Source organism: Astatotilapia calliptera, chromosome 18, assembly GCF_964374335.1.
Source record: "Astatotilapia calliptera chromosome 18, fAstCal68.1, whole genome shotgun sequence".
Classification (NCBI taxonomy): domain Eukaryota; kingdom Metazoa; phylum Chordata; class Actinopteri; order Cichliformes; family Cichlidae; genus Astatotilapia; species Astatotilapia calliptera.
In genome coordinates, this window is record NC_137439.1 from 35,857,589 (window position 1) to 35,875,979 (window position 18,391).

The window sequence follows — 18,391 nt, forward strand, 5'->3', positions numbered from 1 at the left end:
TGACAAGCTCCAACAGGGATGACTCCAGAGGGACTGCACACAGTGAATGAGAAAAAAGGGTTCCCAGTCATCCACGTCATGGTAGTCTGATGAGCTTTGAAAGAAAGCAGCTGGAATTCTCTAAGTGCCTTGAAGACCTTTCACCTCTCCTCTGAGAACCTTCGTTAGATCTAAAACTAAACGTTGGAGAGTCCCAGGTATTTAAAACCCAGAGCGGGTTGTCTTTACCAGGGTCGTTGACCAACTATGAAACACATCACATGAGCCAAGGGTGGAAAAAAGGCGTGGGTAATTATCAGCAGAGGTTTGAGGTGAAACCATTATGAGACCTTCACATATGTAGTTTAACGTCTTTACACCGAAATTGAATGGCCTCAATTTCGATCAGACTTTGTGATCTCTAATAGCCCTTTTCCACTTGCACCTACCTAGCTTGGCTTAACTTGACTCAGCTCGATCTTTAGAGTTTCCATTAGGTGATAGTACCTGGTTACAGGTATTTTTTTAGTACCTGCCCAGTAAGGTTTCCAAGGCAATCTCAAAATGTGACATATACAGATTGCATGGCAGGGACTGTGCAGTCAATGGCATCACTCAATGAGTCATGAGAGTGACTCTTTCACAAAATCAAAAAGGTTATTTTAGAAAGACAAATTGGTGTCACAGATCACATTGAAAGGTTTGGCACACAACACATTTACAATGCCCCAGAAGGAATGTGTCTTACCAAAGAATCCCATGAAGCTTAGAGCTTGTGATTTTAAGGGGGCTCGTCCGGGATTTGAACCCGGGACCTCTCGCACCCAAAGCGAGAATCATACGCCTAGACCAACGAGCCACAGGAAGCCTCCGTTTAAGTCTGCAACTCTGAAGGGATAGACTTAAATCGGCCTTCAAATTCAAGCAGGAATGGTGTTAAGCTCTCTTCAGTATTCATTTTTGTACCTTCAGGACTTTGCTACTGACAAGCTCCAACAGCGATGACTCCAGAGGGACTGCACACAGTGAATGAGAAAAAAGGGTTCCCAGTCATCCACGTCATGGTAGTCTGATGAGCTTTGAAAGAAAGCAGCTGGAATTCTCTAAGTGCCTTGAAGACCTTTCACCTCTCCTCTGAGAACCTTCGTTAGATCTAAAACTAAACGTTGGAGAGTCCCAGGTATTTAAAACACAGAGCGGGTAGTCTTTACCAGGGTCGTTGACCAACTATGAAACACATCACATGAGCCAAGGGTGGAAAAAAGGCGTGGGTAATTATCAGCAGAGGTTTGAGGTGAAACCATTATGAGACCTTCACATATGTAGTTTAACGTCTTTACACCGAAATTGAATGGCCTCAATTTCGATCAGACTTTGTGATCTCTAATAGCCCTTTTCCACTTGCACCTACCTAGCTTGGCTTAACTTGACTCAGCTCGATCTTTAGAGTTTCCATTAGGTGATAGTACCTGTTTACAGGTATTTTTTTAGTACCTGCCCAGTAAGGTTTCCAAGGCAATCTCAAAATGTGACATATACAGATTGCATGGCAGGGACTGTGCAGTCAATGGCATCACTCAATGAGTCATGAGAGTGACTCTTTCACAAAATCAAAAAGGTTATTTTAGAAAGACAAATTGGTGTCACAGATCACATTGAAAGGTTTGGCACACAACACATTTACAATGTCCCAGAAGGAATGTGTCTTAGCAAAGAATTCCATGAAGCTTAGAGCTTGTGATTTTAAGGGGGCTCGTCGGGGATTTGAACCCGGGACCTCTCGCACCCTAAGCGAGAATCATACGCCTAGACGAAAGAGCCACAGGAAGCCTCCGTTTAAGCGATGACTCCAGAGGGACTGCACACAGTGAATGAGAAAAAAGGGTTCCCAGTCATCCACGTCATGGTAGTCTGATGAGCTTTGAAAGAAAGCAGCTGGAATTCTCTAAGTGCCTTGAAGACCTTTCACCTCTCCTCTGAGAACCTTCGTTAGATCTAAAACTAAACGTTGGAGAGTCAGTCCCAGGTATTTAAACCCCAGAGGGGGTTGTCTTTACCAGGGTCGTTGAGCAACTATGAAACACATCACATGAGCCAAGGGGTGGAAAAAAGGCGTGGGTGATTATCAGCAGAGGTTTCAGGTGAAACCATTATGAGACCTTCACATATGTAGTTTAACGTCTTTACACCGAAATTGAATGGCCTCAATTTCGATCAGACTTTGTGATCTCTAATAGCCCTTTTCCACTTGCACCTACCTAGCTTGGCTTAACTTGACTCAGCCCGATCTTTAAAGTTTCCATTAGGTGATAGTACCTGGTAACAGGTATATTTTAGTACCTGCCCAGTAAGGTTTCCAAGGCAATCTCAAAATGTGACATATACAGATTGCGTGGCAGGGACTGTGCAGTCAATGGCATCACTCAATGAGTCATGAGAGTGACTCTTTCACAAAATCAAAAACGTTATTTTAGAAAGACAAATTGGTGTCACAGATCACATTGAGTCGTTTGGCAACCAACACATTTAAAATGACCCAGAAGGAATGTGTCTTACCAAAGAATTCCAAGAAGGTAAGAAGTTGTGATTTTAAGGGGGCTCGTCCGGGATTTGAACCCGGGACCTCTCGCACCCTAAGCGAGAATCATACGCCTAGACCAACGAGCCACAGGTAGCATGTGCTTAACGCTTCAACTCTGAAAGGATAGACTTATATCGGCCTTCAAATTCAAGCAGGAATGGTGTTAAGCTCTCTTCAGTATTCATTTTTGTACCTTCAGGCCTTTGCTACTGACAAGCTCCAACAGGGATGACTCCAGAGGGACTGCACACAGTGAATGAGAAAAAAGGGTTCCCAGTCATCCACGTCATGGTAGTCTGATGAGCTTTGAAAGAAAGCAGCTGGAATTCTCTAAGTGCCTTGAAGACCTTTCACCTCTCCTCTGAGAACCTTCGTTAGATCTAAAACTAAACGTTGGAGAGTCCCAGGTATTTAAAACCCAGAGTGGGTTGTCTTTATCAGGGTCGTTGAACAACTATGAAACACATCACATGAGCCAAGGGGTGGAAAAAAGGCGTGGGTGATTATCAGCAGAGGTTTCAGGTGAAACCATTATGAGACCTTCACATATGTAGTTTAACGTCTTTACACCGAAATTGAATGGCCTCAATTTCGATCAGACTTTGTGATCTCTAATAGCCCTTTTCCACTTGCACCTACCTAGCTTGGCTTAACTTGACTCAGCCCGATCTTTAAAGTTTCCATTAGGTGATAGTACCTGGTAACAGGTATATTTTAGTACCTGCCCAGTAAGGTTTCCAAGGCAATCTCAAAATGTGACATATACAGATTGCGTGGGAGGGACTGTGCAGTCAATGGCATCACTCAATGGGTCATGAGAGTGACTCCTTCACAAAATCAAAAACGTTATTTTAGAAAGACAAATTGGTGTCACAGATCACATTGAAAGGTTTGGCACACAACACATTTACAATGCCCCAGAAGGAATGTGTCTTACCAAAGAATTCCATGAAGCTTAGAGCTTGTGATTTTAAGGGGGCTCGTCCGGGATTTGAACCCGGGACCTCTCGCACCCTAAGCGAGAATCATACGCCTAGACCAACGAGCCACAGGAAGCCTCCGTTTAAGTCTGCAACTCTGAAGGGATAGACTTAAATCGGCCTTCAAATTCAAGCAGGAATGGTGTTAAGCTCTCTTCAGTATTCATTTTTGTACCTTCAGGACTTTGCTACTGACAAGCTCCAACAGCGATGACTCCAGAGGGACTGCACACAGTGAATGAGAAAAAAGGGTTCCCAGTCATCCACGTCATGGTAGTCTGATGAGCTTTGAAAGAAAGCAGCTGGAATTCTCTAAGTGCCTTGAAGACCTTTCACCTCTCCTCTGAGAACCTTCGTTAGATCTAAGACTAAACGTTGGAGAGTCCCAGGTATTTAAAACCCAGAGCGGGTTGTCTTTACCAGGGTCGTTGACCAACTATGAAACACATCACATGAGCCAAGGGTGGAAAAAAGGCGTGGGTAATTATCAGCAGAGGTTTCAGGTGAAACCATTATGAGACCTTCACATATGTAGTTTAACGTCTTTACACCGAAATTGAATGGCCTCAATTTCGATCAGACTTTGTGATCTCTAATAGCCCTTTTCCACTTGCACCTACCTAGCTTGGCTTAACTTGACTCAGCCCGATCTTTAAAGTTTCCATTAGGTGATAGTACCTGGTAACAGGTATATTTTAGTACCTGCCCAGTAAGGTTTCCAAGGCAATCTCAAAATGTGACATATACAGATTGCGTGGGAGGGACTGTGCAGTCAATGGCATCACTCAATGGGTCATGAGAGTGACTCCTTCACAAAATCAAAAACGTTATTTTAGAAAGACAAATTGGTGTCACAGATCACATTGAAAGGTTTGGCACACAACACATTTACAATGCCCCAGAAGGAATGTGTCTTACCAAAGAATTCCATGAAGCTAAGAGCTTGTGAATTTAAGGGGGCTCGTCCGGGATTTGAACCCGGGACCTCTCGCACCCTAAGCGAGAATCATACGCCTAGACCAACGAGCCACAGGAAGCCTGCGTTTAAGTCTGCAACTCTGAAAGGATAGACTTAAATCGGCCTTCAAATTCAAGAAGGAATGTTTTTTAGCTCTCTTCAGTATTCATTTTTGTACCTTCAGGCCTTTGCTACTGACAAGCTCCAACAGGGATGACTCCAGAGGGACTGCACACAGTGAATGAGAAAAAAGGGTTCCCAGTCATCCACGTCATGGTAGTCTGATGAGCTTTGAAAGAAAGCAGCTGGAATTCTCTAAGTGCCTTGAAGACCTTTCACCTCTCCTCTGAGAACCTTCGTTAGATCTAAAACTAAACGTTGGAGAGTCCCAGGTATTTAAAACCCAGAGCGGGTTGTCTTTACCAGGGTCGTTGACCAACTATGAAACACATCACATGAGCCAAGGGTGGAAAAAAGGCGTGGGTAATTATCAGCAGAGGTTTGAGGTGAAACCATTATGAGACCTTCACATATGTAGTTTAACGTCTTTACACCGAAATTGAATGGCCTCAATTTCGATCAGACTTTGTGATCTCTAATAGCCCTTTTCCACTTGCACCTACCTAGCTTGGCTTAACTTGACTCAGCTCGATCTTTAGAGTTTCCATTAGGTGATAGTACCTGGTTACAGGTATTTTTTTAGTACCTGCCCAGTAAGGTTTCCAAGGCAATCTCAAAATGTGACATATACAGATTGCGTGGCAGGGACTGTGCAGTCAATGGCATCACTCAATGAGTCATGAGAGTGACTCTTTCACAAAATCAAAAAGGTTATTTTAGAAAGACAAATTGGTGTCACAGATCACATTGAAAGGTTTGGCACACAACACATTTACAATGCCTCAGAAGGAATGTGTCTTAGCAAAGAATTCCATGAAGCTTAGAGCTTGTGATTTTAAGGGGGCTCGTCCGGGATTTGAACCCGGGACCTCTCGCACCCTAAGCGAGAATCATACGCCTAGACCAACGAGCCACAGGAAGCCTCCGTTTAAGTCTGCAACTCTGAAGGGATAGACTTAAATCAGCCTTCAAATTCAAGCAGGAATGGTGTTAAGCTCTCTTCAGTATTCATTTTTGTACCTTCAGGACTTTGCTACTGACAAGCTCCAACAGCGATGACTCCAGAGGGACTGCACACAGTGAATGAGAAAAAAGGGTTCCCAGTCATCCACGTCATGGTAGTCTGATGAGCTTTGAAAGAAAGCAGCTGGAATTCTCTAAGTGCCTTGAAGACCTTTCACCTCTCCTCTGAGAACCTTCGTTAGATCTAAAACTAAACGTTGGAGAGTCCCAGGTATTTAAACCCCAGAGGGGGTTGTCTTTACCAGGGTCGTTGACCAACTATGAAACACATCACATGAGCCAAGGGGTGGAAAAAAGGCGTGGGTGATTATCAGCAGAGGTTTCAGGTGAAACCATTATGAGACCTTCACATATGTAGTTTAACGTCTTTACACCGAAATTGAATGGCCTCAATTTCGATCAGACTTTGTGATCTCTAATAGCCCTTTTCCACTTGCACCTACCTAGCTTGGCTTAACTTGACTCAGCCCGATCTTTAAAGTTTCCATTAGGTGATAGTACCTGGTAACAGGTATATTTTAGTACCTGCCCAGTAAGGTTTCCAAGGCAATCTCAAAATGTGACATATACAGATTGCGTGGCAGGGACTGTGCAGTCAATGGCATCACTCAATGGGTCATGAGAGTGACTCCTTCACAAAATCAAAAACGTTATTTTAGAAAGACAAATTGGTGTCACAGATCACATTGAAAGGTTTGGCACACAACACATTTACAATGCCCCAGAAGGAATGTGTCTTACCAAAGAATTCCATGAAGCTAAGAGCTTGTGATTTTAAGGGGGCTCGTCCGGGATTTGAACCCAGGACCTCTCGCACCCTAAGCGAGAATCATACGCCTAGACCAACGAGCCACAGGAAGCCTGCGTTTAAGTCTGCAACTCTGAAAGGATAGACTTAAATCGGCCTTCAAATTCAAGCAGGAATGTTTTTAAGCTCTCTTCAGTATTCATTTTTGTACCTTCAGGCCTTTGCTACTGACAAGCTCCAACAGGGATGACTCCAGAGGGACTGCACACAGTGAATGAGAAAAAAGGGTTCCCAGTCATCCACGTCATGGTAGTCTGATGAGCTTTGAAAGAAAGCAGCTGGAATTCTCTAAGTGCCTTGAAGACCTTTCACCTCTCCTCTGAGAACCTTCGTTAGATCTAAAACTAAACGTTGGAGAGTCCCAGGTATTTAAAACCCAGAGCGGGTTGTCTTTACCAGGGTCGTTGACCAACTATGAAACACATCACATGAGCCAAGGGTGGAAAAAAGGCGTGGGTAATTATCAGCAGAGGTTTGAGGTGAAACCATTATGAGACCTTCACATATGTAGTTTAACGTCTTTACACCGAAATTGAATGGCCTCAATTTCGATCAGACTTTGTGATCTCTAATAGCCCTTTTCCACTTGCACCTACCTAGCTTGGCTTAACTTGACTCAGCTCGATCTTTAGAGTTTCCATTAGGTGATAGTACCTGGTTACAGGTATTTTTTTAGTACCTGCCCAGTAAGGTTTCCAAGGCAATCTCAAAATGTGACATATACAGATTGCATGGCAGGGACTGTGCAGTCAATGGCATCACTCAATGAGTCATGAGAGTGACTCTTTCACAAAATCAAAAAGGTTATTTTAGAAAGACAAATTGGTGTCACAGATCACATTGAAAGGTTTGGCACACAACACATTTACAATGCCCCAGAAGGAATGTGTCTTAGCAAAGAATCCCATGAAGCTTAGAGCTTGTGATTTTAAGGGGGCTCGTCCGGGATTTGAACCCGGGACCTCTCGCACCCAAAGCGAGAATCATACGCCTAGACCAACGAGCCACAGGAAGCCTCCGTTTAAGTCTGCAACTCTGAAGGGATAGACTTAAATCGGCCTTCAAATTCAAGCAGGAATGGTGTTAAGCTCTCTTCAGTATTCATTTTTGTACCTTCAGGACTTTGCTACTGACAAGCTCCAACAGCGATGACTCCAGAGGGACTGCACACAGTGAATGAGAAAAAAGGGTTCCCAGTCATCCACGTCATGGTAGTCTGATGAGCTTTGAAAGAAAGCAGCTGGAATTCTCTAAGTGCCTTGAAGACCTTTCACCTCTCCTCTGAGAACCTTCGTTATATCTAAAACTAAACGTTGGAGAGTCCCAGGTATTTAAACCCCAGAGCGGGTTGTCTTTACCAGGGTCGTTGACCAACTATGAAACACATCACATGAGCCAAGGGGTGGAAAAAAGGCGTGGGTGATTATCAGCAGAGGTTTCAGGTGAAACCATTATGAGACCTTCACATATGTAGTTTAACGTCTTTACACCGAAATTGAATGGCCTCAATTTCGATCAGACTTTGTGATCTCTAATAGCCCTTTTCCACTTGCACCTACCTAGCTTGGCTTAACTTGACTCAGCCCGATCTTTAAAGTTTCCATTAGGTGATAGTACCTGGTAACAGGTATATTTTAGTACCTGCCCAGTAAGGTTTCCAAGGCAATCTCAAAATGTGACATATACAGATTGCGTGGGAGGGACTGTGCAGTCAATGGCATCACTCAATGGGTCATGAGAGTGACTCCTTCACAAAATCAAAAACGTTATTTTAGAAAGACAAATTGGTGTCACAGATCACATTGAGTCGTTTGGCACCCAACACATTTAAAATGAAACAGAAGGAATGTGTCTTACCAAAGAATTCCATGAAGGTAAGAAGTTGTGATTTTAAGGGGGCTCGTCCGGGATTTGAACCCGGGACCTCTCGCACCCGAAGCGAGAATCATACGCCTAGACCAACGAGCCACAGGTAGCATGTGCTTAACGCTTCAACTCTGAAAGGATAGACTTATATCGGCCTTCAAATTCAAGCAGGAATGGTGTTAAGCTCTCTTCAGTATTCATTTTTGTACCTTCAGGCCTTTGCTACTGACAAGCTCCAACAGGGATGACTCCAGAGGGACTGCACACAGTGAATGAGAAAAAAGGGTTCCCAGTCATCCACGTCATGGTAGTCTGATGAGCTTTGAAAGAAAGCAGCTGGAATTCTCTAAGTGCCTTGAAGACCTTTCACCTCTCCTCTGAGAACCTTCGTTAGATCTAAAACTAAACGTTGGAGAGTCCCAGGTATTTAAAACACAGAGCGGGTAGTCTTTACCAGGGTCGTTGACCAACTATGAAACACATCACATGAGCCAAGGGTGGAAAAAAGGCGTGGGTAATTATCAGCAGAGGTTTGAGGTGAAACCATTATGAGACCTTCACATATGTAGTTTAACGTCTTTACACCGAAATTGAATGGCCTCAATTTCGATCAGACTTTGTGATCTCTAATAGCCCTTTTCCACTTGCACCTACCTAGCTTGGCTTAACTTGACTCAGCTCGATCTTTAGAGTTTCCATTAGGTGATAGTACCTGGTAACAGGTATATTTTAGTACCTGCCCAGTAAGGTTTCCAAGGCAATCTCAAAATGTGACATATACAGATTGCATGGCAGGGACTGTGCAGTCAATGGCATCACTCAATGAGTCATGAGAGTGACTCTTTCACAAAATCAAAAAGGTTATTTTAGAAAGACAAATTGGTGTCACAGATCACATTGAAAGGTTTGGCACACAACACATTTACAATGTCCCAGAAGGAATGTGTCTTAGCAAAGAATTCCATGAAGCTTAGAGCTTGTGATTTTAAGGGGGCTCGTCGGGGATTTGAACCCGGGACCTCTCGCACCCTAAGCGAGAATCATACGCCTAGACGAAAGAGCCACAGGAAGCCTCCGTTTAAGCGATGACTCCAGAGGGACTGCACACAGTGAATGAGAAAAAAGGGTTCCCAGTCATCCACGTCATGGTAGTCTGATGAGCTTTGAAAGAAAGCAGCTGGAATTCTCTAAGTGCCTTGAAGACCTTTCACCTCTCCTCTGAGAACCTTCGTTAGATCTAAAACTAAACGTTGGAGAGTCAGTCCCAGGTATTTAAACCCCAGAGGGGGTTGTCTTTACCAGGGTCGTTGAGCAACTATGAAACACATCACATGAGCCAAGGGGTGGAAAAAAGGCGTGGGTGATTATCAGCAGAGGTTTCAGGTGAAACCATTATGAGACCTTCACATATGTAGTTTAACGTCTTTACACCGAAATTGAATGGCCTCAATTTCGATCAGACTTTGTGATCTCTAATAGCCCTTTTCCACTTGCACCTACCTAGCTTGGCTTAACTTGACTCAGCCCGATCTTTAAAGTTTCCATTAGGTGATAGTACCTGGTAACAGGTATATTTTAGTACCTGCCCAGTAAGGTTTCCAAGGCAATCTCAAAATGTGACATATACAGATTGCGTGGCAGGGACTGTGCAGTCAATGGCATCACTCAATGAGTCATGAGAGTGACTCTTTCACAAAATCAAAAACGTTATTTTAGAAAGACAAATTGGTGTCACAGATCACATTGAGTCGTTTGGCAACCAACACATTTAAAATGACCCAGAAGGAATGTGTCTTACCAAAGAATTCCAAGAAGGTAAGAAGTTGTGATTTTAAGGGGGCTCGTCCGGGATTTGAACCCGGGACCTCTCGCACCCTAAGCGAGAATCATACGCCTAGACCAACGAGCCACAGGTAGCATGTGCTTAACGCTTCAACTCTGAAAGGATAGACTTATATCGGCCTTCAAATTCAAGCAGGAATGGTGTTAAGCTCTCTTCAGTATTCATTTTTGTACCTTCAGGCCTTTGCTACTGACAAGCTCCAACAGGGATGACTCCAGAGGGACTGCACACAGTGAATGAGAAAAAAGGGTTCCCAGTCATCCACGTCATGGTAGTCTGATGAGCTTTGAAAGAAAGCAGCTGGAATTCTCTAAGTGCCTTGAAGACCTTTCACCTCTCCTCTGAGAACCTTCGTTAGATCTAAAACTAAACGTTGGAGAGTCCCAGGTATTTAAAACCCAGAGTGGGTTGTCTTTATCAGGGTCGTTGAACAACTATGAAACACATCACATGAGCCAAGGGGTGGAAAAAAGGCGTGGGTGATTATCAGCAGAGGTTTCAGGTGAAACCATTATGAGACCTTCACATATGTAGTTTAACGTCTTTACACCGAAATTGAATGGCCTCAATTTCGATCAGACTTTGTGATCTCTAATAGCCCTTTTCCACTTGCACCTACCTAGCTTGGCTTAACTTGACTCAGCCCGATCTTTAAAGTTTCCATTAGGTGATAGTACCTGGTAACAGGTATATTTTAGTACCTGCCCAGTAAGGTTTCCAAGGCAATCTCAAAATGTGACATATACAGATTGCGTGGGAGGGACTGTGCAGTCAATGGCATCACTCAATGGGTCATGAGAGTGACTCCTTCACAAAATCAAAAACGTTATTTTAGAAAGACAAATTGGTGTCACAGATCACATTGAAAGGTTTGGCACACAACACATTTACAATGCCCCAGAAGGAATGTGTCTTACCAAAGAATTCCATGAAGCTTAGAGCTTGTGATTTTAAGGGGGCTCGTCCGGGATTTGAACCCGGGACCTCTCGCACCCTAAGCGAGAATCATACGCCTAGACCAACGAGCCACAGGAAGCCTCCGTTTAAGTCTGCAACTCTGAAGGGATAGACTTAAATCGGCCTTCAAATTCAAGCAGGAATGGTGTTAAGCTCTCTTCAGTATTCATTTTTGTACCTTCAGGACTTTGCTACTGACAAGCTCCAACAGCGATGACTCCAGAGGGACTGCACACAGTGAATGAGAAAAAAGGGTTCCCAGTCATCCACGTCATGGTAGTCTGATGAGCTTTGAAAGAAAGCAGCTGGAATTCTCTAAGTGCCTTGAAGACCTTTCACCTCTCCTCTGAGAACCTTCGTTAGATCTAAGACTAAACGTTGGAGAGTCCCAGGTATTTAAAACCCAGAGCGGGTTGTCTTTACCAGGGTCGTTGACCAACTATGAAACACATCACATGAGCCAAGGGTGGAAAAAAGGCGTGGGTAATTATCAGCAGAGGTTTCAGGTGAAACCATTATGAGACCTTCACATATGTAGTTTAACGTCTTTACACCGAAATTGAATGGCCTCAATTTCGATCAGACTTTGTGATCTCTAATAGCCCTTTTCCACTTGCACCTACCTAGCTTGGCTTAACTTGACTCAGCCCGATCTTTAAAGTTTCCATTAGGTGATAGTACCTGGTAACAGGTATATTTTAGTACCTGCCCAGTAAGGTTTCCAAGGCAATCTCAAAATGTGACATATACAGATTGCGTGGGAGGGACTGTGCAGTCAATGGCATCACTCAATGGGTCATGAGAGTGACTCCTTCACAAAATCAAAAACGTTATTTTAGAAAGACAAATTGGTGTCACAGATCACATTGAAAGGTTTGGCACACAACACATTTACAATGCCCCAGAAGGAATGTGTCTTACCAAAGAATTCCATGAAGCTAAGAGCTTGTGAATTTAAGGGGGCTCGTCCGGGATTTGAACCCGGGACCTCTCGCACCCTAAGCGAGAATCATACGCCTAGACCAACGAGCCACAGGAAGCCTGCGTTTAAGTCTGCAACTCTGAAAGGATAGACTTAAATCGGCCTTCAAATTCAAGAAGGAATGTTTTTTAGCTCTCTTCAGTATTCATTTTTGTACCTTCAGGCCTTTGCTACTGACAAGCTCCAACAGGGATGACTCCAGAGGGACTGCACACAGTGAATGAGAAAAAAGGGTTCCCAGTCATCCACGTCATGGTAGTCTGATGAGCTTTGAAAGAAAGCAGCTGGAATTCTCTAAGTGCCTTGAAGACCTTTCACCTCTCCTCTGAGAACCTTCGTTAGATCTAAAACTAAACGTTGGAGAGTCCCAGGTATTTAAAACCCAGAGCGGGTTGTCTTTACCAGGGTCGTTGACCAACTATGAAACACATCACATGAGCCAAGGGTGGAAAAAAGGCGTGGGTAATTATCAGCAGAGGTTTGAGGTGAAACCATTATGAGACCTTCACATATGTAGTTTAACGTCTTTACACCGAAATTGAATGGCCTCAATTTCGATCAGACTTTGTGATCTCTAATAGCCCTTTTCCACTTGCACCTACCTAGCTTGGCTTAACTTGACTCAGCTCGATCTTTAGAGTTTCCATTAGGTGATAGTACCTGGTTACAGGTATTTTTTTAGTACCTGCCCAGTAAGGTTTCCAAGGCAATCTCAAAATGTGACATATACAGATTGCGTGGCAGGGACTGTGCAGTCAATGGCATCACTCAATGAGTCATGAGAGTGACTCTTTCACAAAATCAAAAAGGTTATTTTAGAAAGACAAATTGGTGTCACAGATCACATTGAAAGGTTTGGCACACAACACATTTACAATGCCTCAGAAGGAATGTGTCTTAGCAAAGAATTCCATGAAGCTTAGAGCTTGTGATTTTAAGGGGGCTCGTCCGGGATTTGAACCCGGGACCTCTCGCACCCTAAGCGAGAATCATACGCCTAGACCAACGAGCCACAGGAAGCCTCCGTTTAAGTCTGCAACTCTGAAGGGATAGACTTAAATCGGCCTTCAAATTCAAGCAGGAATGGTGTTAAGCTCTCTTCAGTATTCATTTTTGTACCTTCAGGACTTTGCTACTGACAAGCTCCAACAGCGATGACTCCAGAGGGACTGCACACAGTGAATGAGAAAAAAGGGTTCCCAGTCATCCACGTCATGGTAGTCTGATGAGCTTTGAAAGAAAGCAGCTGGAATTCTCTAAGTGCCTTGAAGACCTTTCACCTCTCCTCTGAGAACCTTCGTTAGATCTAAAACTAAACGTTGGAGAGTCCCAGGTATTTAAACCCCAGAGGGGGTTGTCTTTACCAGGGTCGTTGACCAACTATGAAACACATCACATGAGCCAAGGGGTGGAAAAAAGGCGTGGGTGATTATCAGCAGAGGTTTCAGGTGAAACCATTATGAGACCTTCACATATGTAGTTTAACGTCTTTACACCGAAATTGAATGGCCTCAATTTCGATCAGACTTTGTGATCTCTAATAGCCCTTTTCCACTTGCACCTACCTAGCTTGGCTTAACTTGACTCAGCCCGATCTTTAAAGTTTCCATTAGGTGATAGTACCTGGTAACAGGTATATTTTAGTACCTGCCCAGTAAGGTTTCCAAGGCAATCTCAAAATGTGACATATACAGATTGCGTGGCAGGGACTGTGCAGTCAATGGCATCACTCAATGGGTCATGAGAGTGACTCCTTCACAAAATCAAAAACGTTATTTTAGAAAGACAAATTGGTGTCACAGATCACATTGAAAGGTTTGGCACACAACACATTTACAATGCCCCAGAAGGAATGTGTCTTACCAAAGAATTCCATGAAGCTAAGAGCTTGTGATTTTAAGGGGGCTCGTCCGGGATTTGAACCCAGGACCTCTCGCACCCTAAGCGAGAATCATACGCCTAGACCAACGAGCCACAGGAAGCCTGCGTTTAAGTCTGCAACTCTGAAAGGATAGACTTAAATCGGCCTTCAAATTCAAGCAGGAATGTTTTTAAGCTCTCTTCAGTATTCATTTTTGTACCTTCAGGCCTTTGCTACTGACAAGCTCCAACAGGGATGACTCCAGAGGGACTGCACACAGTGAATGAGAAAAAAGGGTTCCCAGTCATCCACGTCATGGTAGTCTGATGAGCTTTGAAAGAAAGCAGCTGGAATTCTCTAAGTGCCTTGAAGACCTTTCACCTCTCCTCTGAGAACCTTCGTTAGATCTAAAACTAAACGTTGGAGAGTCCCAGGTATTTAAAACCCAGAGCGGGTTGTCTTTACCAGGGTCGTTGACCAACTATGAAACACATCACATGAGCCAAGGGTGGAAAAAAGGCGTGGGTAATTATCAGCAGAGGTTTGAGGTGAAACCATTATGAGACCTTCACATATGTAGTTTAACGTCTTTACACCGAAATTGAATGGCCTCAATTTCGATCAGACTTTGTGATCTCTAATAGCCCTTTTCCACTTGCACCTACCTAGCTTGGCTTAACTTGACTCAGCTCGATCTTTAGAGTTTCCATTAGGTGATAGTACCTGGTTACAGGTATTTTTTTAGTACCTGCCCAGTAAGGTTTCCAAGGCAATCTCAAAATGTGACATATACAGATTGCATGGCAGGGACTGTGCAGTCAATGGCATCACTCAATGAGTCATGAGAGTGACTCTTTCACAAAATCAAAAAGGTTATTTTAGAAAGACAAATTGGTGTCACAGATCACATTGAAAGGTTTGGCACACAACACATTTACAATGCCCCAGAAGGAATGTGTCTTAGCAAAGAATCCCATGAAGCTTAGAGCTTGTGATTTTAAGGGGGCTCGTCCGGGATTTGAACCCGGGACCTCTCGCACCCAAAGCGAGAATCATACGCCTAGACCAACGAGCCACAGGAAGCCTCCGTTTAAGTCTGCAACTCTGAAGGGATAGACTTAAATCGGCCTTCAAATTCAAGCAGGAATGGTGTTAAGCTCTCTTCAGTATTCATTTTTGTACCTTCAGGACTTTGCTACTGACAAGCTCCAACAGCGATGACTCCAGAGGGACTGCACACAGTGAATGAGAAAAAAGGGTTCCCAGTCATCCACGTCATGGTAGTCTGATGAGCTTTGAAAGAAAGCAGCTGGAATTCTCTAAGTGCCTTGAAGACCTTTCACCTCTCCTCTGAGAACCTTCGTTATATCTAAAACTAAACGTTGGAGAGTCCCAGGTATTTAAACCCCAGAGCGGGTTGTCTTTACCAGGGTCGTTGACCAACTATGAAACACATCACATGAGCCAAGGGGTGGAAAAAAGGCGTGGGTGATTATCAGCAGAGGTTTCAGGTGAAACCATTATGAGACCTTCACATATGTAGTTTAACGTCTTTACACCGAAATTGAATGGCCTCAATTTCGATCAGACTTTGTGATCTCTAATAGCCCTTTTCCACTTGCACCTACCTAGCTTGGCTTAACTTGACTCAGCCCGATCTTTAAAGTTTCCATTAGGTGATAGTACCTGGTAACAGGTATATTTTAGTACCTGCCCAGTAAGGTTTCCAAGGCAATCTCAAAATGTGACATATACAGATTGCGTGGGAGGGACTGTGCAGTCAATGGCATCACTCAATGGGTCATGAGAGTGACTCCTTCACAAAATCAAAAACGTTATTTTAGAAAGACAAATTGGTGTCACAGATCACATTGAGTCGTTTGGCACCCAACACATTTAAAATGAAACAGAAGGAATGTGTCTTACCAAAGAATTCCATGAAGGTAAGAAGTTGTGATTTTAAGGGGGCTCGTCCGGGATTTGAACCCGGGACCTCTCGCACCCGAAGCGAGAATCATACGCCTAGACCAACGAGCCACAGGTAGCATGTGCTTAACGCTTCAACTCTGAAAGGATAGACTTATATCGGCCTTCAAATTCAAGCAGGAATGGTGTTAAGCTCTCTTCAGTATTCATTTTTGTACCTTCAGGCCTTTGCTACTGACAAGCTCCAACAGGGATGACTCCAGAGGGACTGCACACAGTGAATGAGAAAAAAGGGTTCCCAGTCATCCACGTCATGGTAGTCTGATGAGCTTTGAAAGAAAGCAGCTGGAATTCTCTAAGTGCCTTGAAGACCTTTCACCTCTCCTCTGAGAACCTTCGTTAGATCTAAAACTAAACGTTGGAGAGTCCCAGGTATTTAAACCCCAGAGGGGGTTGTCTTTACCAGGGTCGTTGACCAACTATGAAACACATCACATGAGCCAAGGGTGGAAAAAAGGCGTGGGTAATTATCAGCAGAGGTTTCAGGTGAAACCATTATGAGACCTTCACATATGTAGTTTAACGTCTTTACACCGAAATTGAATGGCCTCAATTTCGATCAGACTTTGTGATCTCTAATAGCCCTTTTCCACTTGCACCTACCTAGCTTGGCTTAACTTGACTCAGCCCGATCTTTAAAGTTTCCATTAGGTGATAGTACCTGGTAACAGGTATATTTTAGTACCTGCCCAGTAAGGTTTCCAAGGCAATCTCAAAATGTGACATATACAGATTGCGTGGGAGGGACTGTGCAGTCAATGGCATCACTCAATGGGTCATGAGAGTGACTCCTTCACAAAATCAAAAACGTTATTTTAGAAAGACAAATTGGTGTCACACATAACATTGAAAGGTTTGGCACACAACACATTTACAATGCCCCAGAAGGAATGTGTCTTACCAAAGAATTCCATGAAGCTAAGAGCTTGTGATTTTAAGGGGGCTCGTCCGGGATTTGAAACCGGGACCTCTCGCACCCTAAGTGAGAATCATACGCCTAGACCAACGAGCCACAGGAAGCCTCCGTTTAAGTCTGCAACTCTGAAAGGATAGACTTAAATCGGCCTTCAAATTCAAGCAGGAATGTTTTTAAGCTCTCTTCAGTATTCATTTTTGTACCTTCAGGCCTTTGCTACTGACAAGCTCCAACAGGGATGACTCCAGAGGGACTGCACACAGTGAATGAGAAAAAAGGGTTCCCAGTCATCCACGTCATGGTAGTCTGATGAGCTTTGAAAGAAAGCAGCTGGAATTCTCTAAGTGCCTTGAAGACCTTTCACCTCTCCTCTGAGAACCTTCGTTAGATCTAAAACTAAACGTTGGAGAGTCCCAGGTATTTAAACCCCAGAGGGGGTTGTCTTTACCAGGGTCGTTGACCAACTATGAAACACATCACATGAGCCAAGGGGTGGAAAAAAGGCGTGGGTGATTATCAGCAGAGGTTTCAGGTGAAACCATTATGAGACCTTCACATATGTAGTTTAACGTCTTTACACCGAAATTGAATGGCCTCAATTTCGATCAGACTTTGTGATCTCTAATAGCCCTTTTCCACTTGCACCTACCTAGCTTGGCTTAACTTGACTCAGCCCGATCTTTAAAGTTTCCATTAGGTGATAGTACCTGGTAACAGGTATATTTTAGTACCTGCCCAGTAAGGTTTCCAAGGCAATCTCAAAATGTGACATATACAGATTGCGTGGGAGGGACTGTGCAGTCAATGGCATCACTCAATGGGTCATGAGAATGACTCCTTCACAAAATCAAAAACGTTATTTTAGAAAGACAAATTGGTGTCACACATAACATTGAAAGGTTTGGCACACAAAACATTTACAATGCCCCAGAAGGAATGTGTCTTACCAAAGAATTCCATGAAGCTAAGAGCTTGTGATTTTAAGGGGGCTCGTCCGGGATTTGAACCCGGGACCTCTCGCACCCTAAGCGAGAATCATACGCCTAGACCAACGAGCCACAGGAAGCCTCCGTTTAAGTCTGCAACTCTGAAAGGATAGACTTAAATCGGCCTTCAAATTCAAGCAGGAATGTTTTTAAGCTCTCTTCAGTATTCATTTTTGTACCTTCAGGCCTTTGCTACTGACAAGCTCCAACAGGGATGACTCCAGAGGGACTGCACACAGTGAATGAGAAAAAAGGGTTCCCAGTCATCCACGTCATGGTAGTCTGATGAGCTTTGAAAGAAAGCAGCTGGAATTCTCTAAGTGCCTTGAAGACCTTTCACCTCTCCTCTGAGAACCTTCGTTAGATCTAAAACTAAACGTTGGAGAGTCCCAGGTATTTAAACCCCAGAGGGGGTTGTCTTTACCAGGGTCGTTGACCAACTATGAAACACATCACATGAGCCAAGGGTGGAAAAAAGGTGTGGGTGATTATCAGCAGAGGTTTCAGGTGAAACCATTATGAGACCTTCACATATGTAGTTTAAC

The 18,391-nt window shown here is 43.8% G+C and overlaps 16 non-coding genes across 16 annotated transcripts; all 16 read right to left on the reverse strand.

Moving 5' to 3' along the window:
* Nucleotides 1-766: 766 nt before the first annotated feature.
* trnap-ugg (transfer RNA proline (anticodon UGG)) lies at nt 767-838 on the reverse strand. The gene has a single exon. It is a non-coding gene; the product is annotated as a tRNA-Pro (tRNA).
* Nucleotides 839-2,574: 1,736 nt separating this feature from the next.
* Nucleotides 2,575-2,646, reverse strand: trnap-agg (transfer RNA proline (anticodon AGG)). Its single transcript has one exon. It is a non-coding gene; the product is annotated as a tRNA-Pro (tRNA).
* An 890-nt stretch (nt 2,647-3,536) lies between these two features.
* trnap-agg (transfer RNA proline (anticodon AGG)) lies at nt 3,537-3,608 on the reverse strand. The gene has a single exon. It is a non-coding gene; the product is annotated as a tRNA-Pro (tRNA).
* Nucleotides 3,609-4,497: 889 nt separating this feature from the next.
* On the reverse strand, nt 4,498-4,569 carry trnap-agg (transfer RNA proline (anticodon AGG)). Its single transcript has one exon. It is a non-coding gene; the product is annotated as a tRNA-Pro (tRNA).
* Nucleotides 4,570-5,459: 890 nt separating this feature from the next.
* trnap-agg (transfer RNA proline (anticodon AGG)) lies at nt 5,460-5,531 on the reverse strand. Its single transcript has one exon. It is a non-coding gene; the product is annotated as a tRNA-Pro (tRNA).
* Nucleotides 5,532-6,421: 890 nt separating this feature from the next.
* On the reverse strand, nt 6,422-6,493 carry trnap-agg (transfer RNA proline (anticodon AGG)). The gene has a single exon. It is a non-coding gene; the product is annotated as a tRNA-Pro (tRNA).
* An 890-nt stretch (nt 6,494-7,383) lies between these two features.
* Nucleotides 7,384-7,455, reverse strand: trnap-ugg (transfer RNA proline (anticodon UGG)). Its single transcript has one exon. It is a non-coding gene; the product is annotated as a tRNA-Pro (tRNA).
* An 890-nt stretch (nt 7,456-8,345) lies between these two features.
* Nucleotides 8,346-8,417, reverse strand: trnap-cgg (transfer RNA proline (anticodon CGG)). Its single transcript has one exon. It is a non-coding gene; the product is annotated as a tRNA-Pro (tRNA).
* A 1,735-nt stretch (nt 8,418-10,152) lies between these two features.
* Nucleotides 10,153-10,224, reverse strand: trnap-agg (transfer RNA proline (anticodon AGG)). The gene has a single exon. It is a non-coding gene; the product is annotated as a tRNA-Pro (tRNA).
* An 890-nt stretch (nt 10,225-11,114) lies between these two features.
* trnap-agg (transfer RNA proline (anticodon AGG)) lies at nt 11,115-11,186 on the reverse strand. Its single transcript has one exon. It is a non-coding gene; the product is annotated as a tRNA-Pro (tRNA).
* An 889-nt stretch (nt 11,187-12,075) lies between these two features.
* On the reverse strand, nt 12,076-12,147 carry trnap-agg (transfer RNA proline (anticodon AGG)). Its single transcript has one exon. It is a non-coding gene; the product is annotated as a tRNA-Pro (tRNA).
* An 890-nt stretch (nt 12,148-13,037) lies between these two features.
* trnap-agg (transfer RNA proline (anticodon AGG)) lies at nt 13,038-13,109 on the reverse strand. Its single transcript has one exon. It is a non-coding gene; the product is annotated as a tRNA-Pro (tRNA).
* Nucleotides 13,110-13,999: 890 nt separating this feature from the next.
* trnap-agg (transfer RNA proline (anticodon AGG)) lies at nt 14,000-14,071 on the reverse strand. The gene has a single exon. It is a non-coding gene; the product is annotated as a tRNA-Pro (tRNA).
* An 890-nt stretch (nt 14,072-14,961) lies between these two features.
* On the reverse strand, nt 14,962-15,033 carry trnap-ugg (transfer RNA proline (anticodon UGG)). The gene has a single exon. It is a non-coding gene; the product is annotated as a tRNA-Pro (tRNA).
* Nucleotides 15,034-15,923: 890 nt separating this feature from the next.
* On the reverse strand, nt 15,924-15,995 carry trnap-cgg (transfer RNA proline (anticodon CGG)). The gene has a single exon. It is a non-coding gene; the product is annotated as a tRNA-Pro (tRNA).
* A 1,851-nt stretch (nt 15,996-17,846) lies between these two features.
* trnap-agg (transfer RNA proline (anticodon AGG)) lies at nt 17,847-17,918 on the reverse strand. The gene has a single exon. It is a non-coding gene; the product is annotated as a tRNA-Pro (tRNA).
* Nucleotides 17,919-18,391: the final 473 nt, after the last annotated feature.